At 47.3% G+C, this 7,743-nt stretch overlaps 1 protein-coding gene across 6 annotated transcripts in view; it reads right to left on the reverse strand.

Moving 5' to 3' along the window:
* The window catches only part of C14H2orf42 (chromosome 14 C2orf42 homolog), a 42,454-nt gene extending 39,994 nt beyond the window's left edge, over positions 1 to 2,460 (reverse strand). For 3 of the 6 annotated variants that reach the window (XM_038007056.2, XM_073023054.1, XM_007970335.3), the window contains exon 1: positions 2,310 to 2,432. The gene's annotated coding sequence lies outside the window, so the exon portion shown is untranslated. Of the gene's footprint in view, positions 1 to 1,933 lie in introns of all 6 variants that reach the window. The other 3 variants (XM_007970336.3, XM_007970334.3, XM_007970337.3) reach the window with 3 other exon arrangements.
* Between the last annotated feature and the right edge of the window lie 5,283 nt (positions 2,461 to 7,743).

Raw genomic sequence — 7,743 nt, forward strand, 5'->3', positions numbered from 1 at the left:
GCCTCCTAAATAGCTGGAATTACGGGCATCCACCACCAAGCCTGGTTAATTTTTTTGTATTTTCAGTTGAGACAGGATTTCGCCATGTTGGCCAGGCTGGTCTTGAACTCCTGACCTCAAGTGATCTGCCTGTGTCGGCCTCCCGAAGTGCTGGGATTACAGGCATGAGCCACCACGCCCAGCCTCAATCTCCCTTTTAAAAAAGAATAAACCTTTTAGAATAATTTTAGATCTTCAGAAAAATGGCAGATAGAACACAGTTCCCAAACACCCCTCACCCAATTTCCCGATGTTAACATCATATATTAACATGGGACATTTGTCAAAACCAAAGGACCAACATTGCCACATTATTATTAACTAAACTCTAGACTTTGTCCCTTTTTTCTGTTTCTGGATCCAATCCAAGATACCGCATGTCTCCTTAGTCTCCTCGAGGCCATGAGTTTGTCTTTCTTTTTCCTAATCTTGATAGTTTTGAAGAGTCCAATATTTTATAAAATGTCCCTCAATTTGGGCTTGTCTGGTATCTTCTTTGCGTATTTGGAATCAGTATATTTGATCTGATATTCTGACCCAGCAATTACACTAAGAATTTATTTTACAGATTCCCACGTGTGTGAAATGAGGGAAATTATAAGGCAACTCAATGAAGCATCTTTGTAGCAGCAAAATATAAGAAACAACCTGATGTCCCTCAAGAAGATATTGGTGTAATTAATTATGGTATACCTATATAATGGAATACTTTCCAGAAAATAAAATATTTTTACAGCTATTTTTTAAAAAATGGCATGGCCTAGCACAGTGGCTCACGTCTGTAATCCCAGCACTTCGGGAGCCGAGGCGGGCAGATCACCCGAGGTCGGGAGTTCCCGACCAGCCTGATCAACTTGGATAAACCCTGTCTCTACTAAAACTACAATATTAGCCGGGCGTGGAGGAGGGCACCTGTAATCTCAGCTACTCCGGAGGCTGAGGTAGGAGGATCGCTTGAACCCGGGAGGCAGATGTTGCGATGAGCCAAGATTGTACCATTGCACTCCAGCCTGGGCAACAGAGAGAAACTCCATCTCCAAAAAAAAAAAAAAAAAAAAAAAAAAAAAATGGCCTGAGTAACTGGATGTAGTGGCTTACGCCTGTAATCCCAGCACTTTGGGAGGCTGAGGCAGGAGGATCACTGAGCTCAGGAGTTGAAGACCAGCCTGGGCAACATAGTGAGACCCTGTCTCTTAAAAAAAAAAAAAAAAAAAAGATACAGTGTGGAGTGAAAAAAGTGCAGCACTTTGTAATATGCTATTCTTGGTTTTACTCTTCCTTTTAAAAGAAAAAAAAAAAACGACCAGAGACACACATATGTAGCTATCTATACACACACACATTCAATGTCTGTTGCCTCCGAAGAAACGACATGGGATTTGGGAAATAGAAGTTAGGAGGGAGACTTACATTTCACTGTTTGGCAGTATTTGAATTTTAAAACATGTACTAGTGTTACTTCCTAGAGACTCTATATCGAAAGCATATACTAACAATTAACACAACTTGTAAAGAACTTGTATTTGAAACCTGAAAGATCTCCTGGTAGTCTCTTCTCGGCAAGTTTACAAATCAGCCTCCTTGGCGGGAGTGTCAAGGGACTGGTGTTGGAAGCATTAACCCGCGGTGGGTTTCCATCCAACCACTACCCAGACCTAAATGTTTGGTGGATGCTGTTTCATGCTTGTGAGGCACAGTTAGGGGAAGAGAACGAATGATCATCACGGATAAATAATAAAACTAGCTGAGTACACTGCGTGTTAAACCCTTTCTATGCATTTACTCGTGTACTGCCCACACGACCCTGTGTGGTAGATACTATGTTACCCATCTTAGAGATGAGGAAACTGTTACTCAGATTTGACGGAAGTGTCACAGCCAGCAGGTAACTCACAAACGTGGGTTTGTTGTCTGCTGGATGGCTTGCCAAACCACAACTGGGAGGCTGGGGCACATCAGCCCTGAACGGCCTCGCAACAGCGGAGGAAGGCCGTCGGGGCCCTGCAGTCACGGAGCGGCCGCCCGACCTCCTGGACGCTCACCTCACGGCCGGCTTCCGGGATGGGCCTGCGGCGACACACACATATCCCCTGGGACCTGCTTCCCGGCATCCTCCCCGCGCGAGCGCTCACTTCCGGTCCCAAGTAGGCCCAGGCAGAAGCATCACCTCGCCGGCAGCTGCTCCTTGGACTTGCTCTCCGCTGGGAACCCCAGCTCTACACCCCTGCCCCACTGCAGCCCCGGTCCTCTCTCCAACACGACCCCCTTACCTGCCCTGCGCCCCCCCCACGAGTCCCGGGGCACTTCGCGGACGACCGCCCTCACCTCTTCTCTCTTCGCCTGCCGCGGCCTTTTACAAACGGGGCCAAATTGTTCGCTGTAACGACAATCGTTATTGGTCAGAGCCGCCCACGAGCGGCAAGTAGCCGCCCACCTGAGCTCGCGTTGTCTTATGGGAGTTGTAGTTTTCTCCTTCAGAGACCGCTGAGACTCTAGGGGAATGCGGTGGTAGAACCTACTCCGACCTAGCGGCTGTAAAACTCAGGCTCTGCCTTGGGGCTCGAGTGATTCTGGCAGATCTTACTGCTGACACAGTTCCAGTGCTGGTCTTGACTCTTTCTGGCCTGAGAAAGTCCTATTTCTGAATAGACTTTCGCTGATAATCGATGCGAAAATGGCCTGAGTTGCCGGACATGGTGGCTCACGCTTGTAATCCCATCACTTTGGGAAGCCTGGGAGACAGAGCAGGATTCTGCCTCAAAGAAGAAGAAGAAGAAAAAAAAGTAAATAGTCATCAGTACTTTTTAGTTTAGTGGGCAGGACAGGTTTTAAATAAACGACTACATGTGTAATTAAATAGAATTAAAAATTATGACAAATGCTATAAAGGAGAAGTATAAGATGGAGTGAGAAGTTAGTGATTTAGATTGTGGGGTGAAGAAAGGAAAGCCTCTTAGAGGAAGTGACTTAAGTGGAGACTTGAAAGCACAAAATAGGGAAAAACTGTTCTTGTGCAAGACCCTGAGAAGGGAGTCTCTCAGCTCCCAATTCACCTTTTTTTGTGAAACATTTTTCCTTTGTTGGCTCAGTGTTAGGCTTTGTCAATAGAGGGCACTTGGGGAACAATGCAGTGATAGTGGAAGGAAGGCACTTCCTTCATGGGCTCTGATTCTCTTCTCATACTCAGTGTGGGAGCCAATGGATCAGTGTACAGAAGCCCTAGCAGCGCTCACCTCAGTGGTCCCCAGGACCTGCCCCAGCTGCCCCTCATGTGACCCACCTGCAGCTGCCTCCAAGGCAGCTTTGGCTGCACCACCCCGCAACTGTCTCTAGAATCGACAGAAAAAATATACAGGACACTCCATTACATTTGAATTTGAGCTAAACAATTTATTTATTTATTTATTTATTTAGTATAAGTGTGTCCCATGCAACATTTGGCGTTGTATTTTTTTATTTTTTGAGACAGGGTCTCGCTCTGTTGCCCAGGCTGGAGTGCAGTGGCATGATCATGGCTCACTGCAGCCTCAACTCCCTGGGGTCAAATCATCTTCCTACCTCAGCCTCCCAAGTAGCTGGGACTGCAGGTGCATGCCACCATGCTTGGCTAATTTATTTATTTTAATTTTTTATGTTGTAGAGATGGAGTCTCACTATGTTGCTCAGGTTGGTCTCTCGAACTCCTAGGTTCAAGCGATCCTACCACCTAGGCCTCCCAGTGTGCTCAGATTATAGGTGTGAGCCACCACACCCAGCCAAACCAAACTCTAAAAGACCCTAATTAACTGATGAGTGATAGCCAGGAAGAATCCAAAACATTACCCTCCTAAGTATTTAATTTATCTTTGCAATGTAACTAAAGACTTTGCCTTAAATGGTAGTTAACCTACCTGTATTTGAAAACCTCTTCAAAGACCACTTATTTACTCTGGAATTCAGAAAGGTGCAAAGTCCCTACTTTTTAACCCTTGTATTATTTGTATCGCAACAAATCAGGTGAGAAAGCACTGAAGCCATAGAAATCAGAACTTCTTTCGGTAATTTTCAAAGGCATCTTGAGATTAATGGAAGTACTTACTTAAGGGCACTTGACTACTTTTTGAGAAACCTATCTAAAGATGTTTCATCTTTTTCAAGTAGCAGTTTCCTGCAAGCATAGGAAGGAAAGCTGTGGACTACTCTGTTCCTTCCAAAGCAAAGTCCATTTCTTGAGCTGCCATCATCAGTACTAGAAGCTTCTATCCGTTATGCAAAATTTATATGCCATTTATTTCTGTATTTTCATCTTTTGATCCCTTACCAAATTGTCTCATATAAAAAACAACTTGGCTGGGGGTGGTGGCTCACACCTGTAATCCCAGCATGTTGGGAGGGTGAGGCAGGATTGCTTGAACCCAGGAGTTTGAAACCAGCTTGGGCCTTTTTTAGAGACCCTGTCTCAAAAAAAAAAAAAAAAAAAAAATTAAACAACAACAACAACAACAAAACTCAGACCAAAACTGAGCATAAGATAGAATGCACAAAATCAAATTTTCTTTTTTTCTCAACTTTTATTTTAGATTGGGAGTACATATGCAGCTTTGTTACCTGGTATATTGCACATTGCTGAGGTTTGGGGTATGAATGATTCCATCATCTAGGTACTGAGCATAGTACCTAATGGTTAGTCTCTCAACCTTCCCCCCAGTAGTTCCCAGTTTCTATTGTTGCCGTCATTATTTCCGTGAGTACCCAATGTTTCGCTCCCACTTATAAGTGAGAACATGGAGTGTTTGGTTTTCTGTTCCTACATTAATTCACTTCAGATAGTGACCTCCAGCTTCATCCATGTTGCTGCAAAGGACAGGATTTCATTCTTTTTTATGGCTGCATAGTATTCCATGGTATATATATATGCAAGGAAAATGGCTGCAGGGCAGTCAAGAGTAGGCTGAGGTAAACATCTGGTGCAGCATGACACAGCGGGATTGGAGTACAGGTGCACAATCCTGCGCATTATATAATCACAGTTATGTAACCATGTTATAAGTGAGCTCATCACCTGGCTCTGAGGTGCATAAATGTATCATTGACACTGTGAGAGGGGGCACATAATAAAGTCATGTCCCACCTGCCTCCAGACCCCCAAGTGTTCTTTCAACTACTTGCCACCCGTCCACCAACTCCCCTCGAACCCCAGCTCGGGTTGGACCCTGACAATTGGTGTAACTGGCAGGATACTGAAGTGAGTGAGTTCTCAGCACCTGATGATCCCTGGTTGGCCATGTGGCTCCAACATGGGTTGTGGTACCTAGCGGCAGCTGTGTTGCTCAGATGGGCCCTGGTAGAAACAGGGGCGGAGGTGGACATGTCCCCCGGGAGCATGGAGAAGGCGCTGAAGCACCTGGAAGCACACAGCATCAAGAAGGAGCGTGCCTTTGCCGGCAGAGTTGGATGGGCATTTTTGACTATGCTGTGGAAAGTGCATGCCCAGTCCCCGTGGGATGCAGCACAGGTAAGGAACCTCCAGGTGCTAGCTGAGTGCCTGGAGGCCCAGATACACAGCTTGGAACAAGAATTGGGAACTGCCATAAGTGCAGGCTTGAGCCTGCCTTCCCGGCCAGAAACTCCCATTCGATCTGATACCGAGGAGGAAGAACCCCTGCTGCAGGCTGACCCTGCGGTCTGCCAGAAAATAGAGCATGAACAGCCACTTGGGCCCCAAGGGCGGGCTCAGGGACCCCCTACCGTGGTGGAGCACACTTCATATAGTGCCTACACCCCCACTGAGTTGCAGGAGTTAGGCAAGTAGCAGGAGCCCCTACCTGCCTGGATGCTTTGCCTCTGGGACAAAGGAGCTGACGGTATTTCCAGTTCCACTGCTGAGATGGAAAAGTTGGCTTCTGTCACAGCTCACCCCTCCCTCCGTCAGTGGTTGCAGGTGAGTAGGCACTTGGCACACGGGAAAGGTGACCGCATCCTGATTGAATGGCTGATGGCAGCCATATGGACAGGGTGGAACGATGCCAGAGAAATATCAAAAACTGTGAGTAAATGGCAATCACATGCAGAGCTGGTGGAGGGAATTCGGAAGATGGGTATGTGGCAAGCTATGTTTGATTTTCATACCCAAGGGCCAGATGATGAATGCTTTACCTCCCACATGAGGGACCTTGTGTTGGGCTCTGCATCCCCGAGTGGTTTTAGCTCTCTGGCTGTTGTCCTTCTCTGTACATGGGGCATAAAGTGACCACCATACCTAAGGTGATACTGCCATGGCAGCTCTTGGGGAAGCAGAAAGCCAGCAGTGTGAGCAGGGAGTCTGTGCCACAAAGAAGGGGAAGGTATCCCTCCCATAGGGAGCCACCCCACAGGACAAAAAGTGGCCCCAGCGGGTGACCCCGAGGCAGATGTGAATTGATCTGTTATTGGCTGGGGTTGCCTGAGACAAAATTGACAGGCAACCCAATGAAGTGCTGTTAACTTTGTGGAAGCAATTGTCCCTGGAGCAGCAATTCTGGAAAATGCCCAAGAGGGGGCAGGATGATGCTGCTCGACCCAGTCCTGCCGGACACTCCAGCTCAAAGATTACTTGCAGATGGATGGAGGAATAAAGCTTTTTGTGTTTGATTAGGGAACTGGCCAAGGTGCCCGGCTTGGCAGGACACCAGAGATTGGAGGCCACATGTGGAATTGGCAATCCACTGGTACCCCACCAATGTACGGAAGGTGTTGGTGCTGGTAGATACTGGCGCAAATTGTAGCCTCATCTATGGGAACCGGGATAAGTGTTTAGGCAAAGCTGCATACATAGGTGGTTACGGAGGCCAGTCAGTGAAAATAAAACCTGTATCTTTGCACCTTGGCATTGGCTGCTTGGCTCCCTGTTTATACACTGTGTATATGTCTCCCATACTGGAATACACTCTGGGGATGGATATTTTGCACAGTCTTAACTTACACACCACAGCCAGAGAATTCAGACTCCGAGTACATGTAGGAAAGCCAGTACTATTGGGACATACGCATCACCTGCCCAGGTTCTGCCACAACCCGGACAGGTTACCTCCACTTGTCAATACTGCTTGCCAGGGGGGCATACGGAGATAAACGAGACTATTAAGAAGCTAGAGGAGGGCCAGGCGTGGTGGTTCATGCCTGTAATCCCAGCACTTTGGGAGGCCAAGGCGGGCGGATCACGAGGTCAGGAGATTGAGACCATCCTGGCTAACACGGTGCAACCCCGTCTCTACTAAAAATACAAAAAATTAGCCGGGCGTGGTGGCAGGCGCCTGCAGTCCCAGTTACTCGGGAGCCTGAGGCAGGAGAATAGCGTGAACCCAGGAGGCGGAGCTTGCAGTGAGCCGAGATCGCGCCACTGTACTCCAGCCTGGGCGACAGAGCCAGACTCCGTATCAAAAAAAAAAAAAAAAAAAAAAACTAGAGGAGGTGCAGATAGTGCATGGCACCCACAGCCCCTACAATTCTCTGGTATGGCCAGTCAGAAGGCCTGTTGGGACATGGCAGATGACAGTGGTCTATCAAGAACTAAATAAAGTAACAACCCCTTTACATGCAGCTGTCCTGTCAATCACGGATTTGACAGACCACCTGACAATGGAATTGGGACAATACCATTATGCAGTGGACTTGGCTAATGCATTCTTTTCAAATGATATTGCTCCAGAGAGCCAGGAACAGTTTGGTTTCACGTGGGAAGGGCAA

The sequence above is a fragment of the Chlorocebus sabaeus genome, chromosome 14 (assembly GCF_047675955.1).
Source record: "Chlorocebus sabaeus isolate Y175 chromosome 14, mChlSab1.0.hap1, whole genome shotgun sequence".
Lineage (NCBI taxonomy): Eukaryota > Metazoa > Chordata > Mammalia > Primates > Cercopithecidae > Chlorocebus > Chlorocebus sabaeus.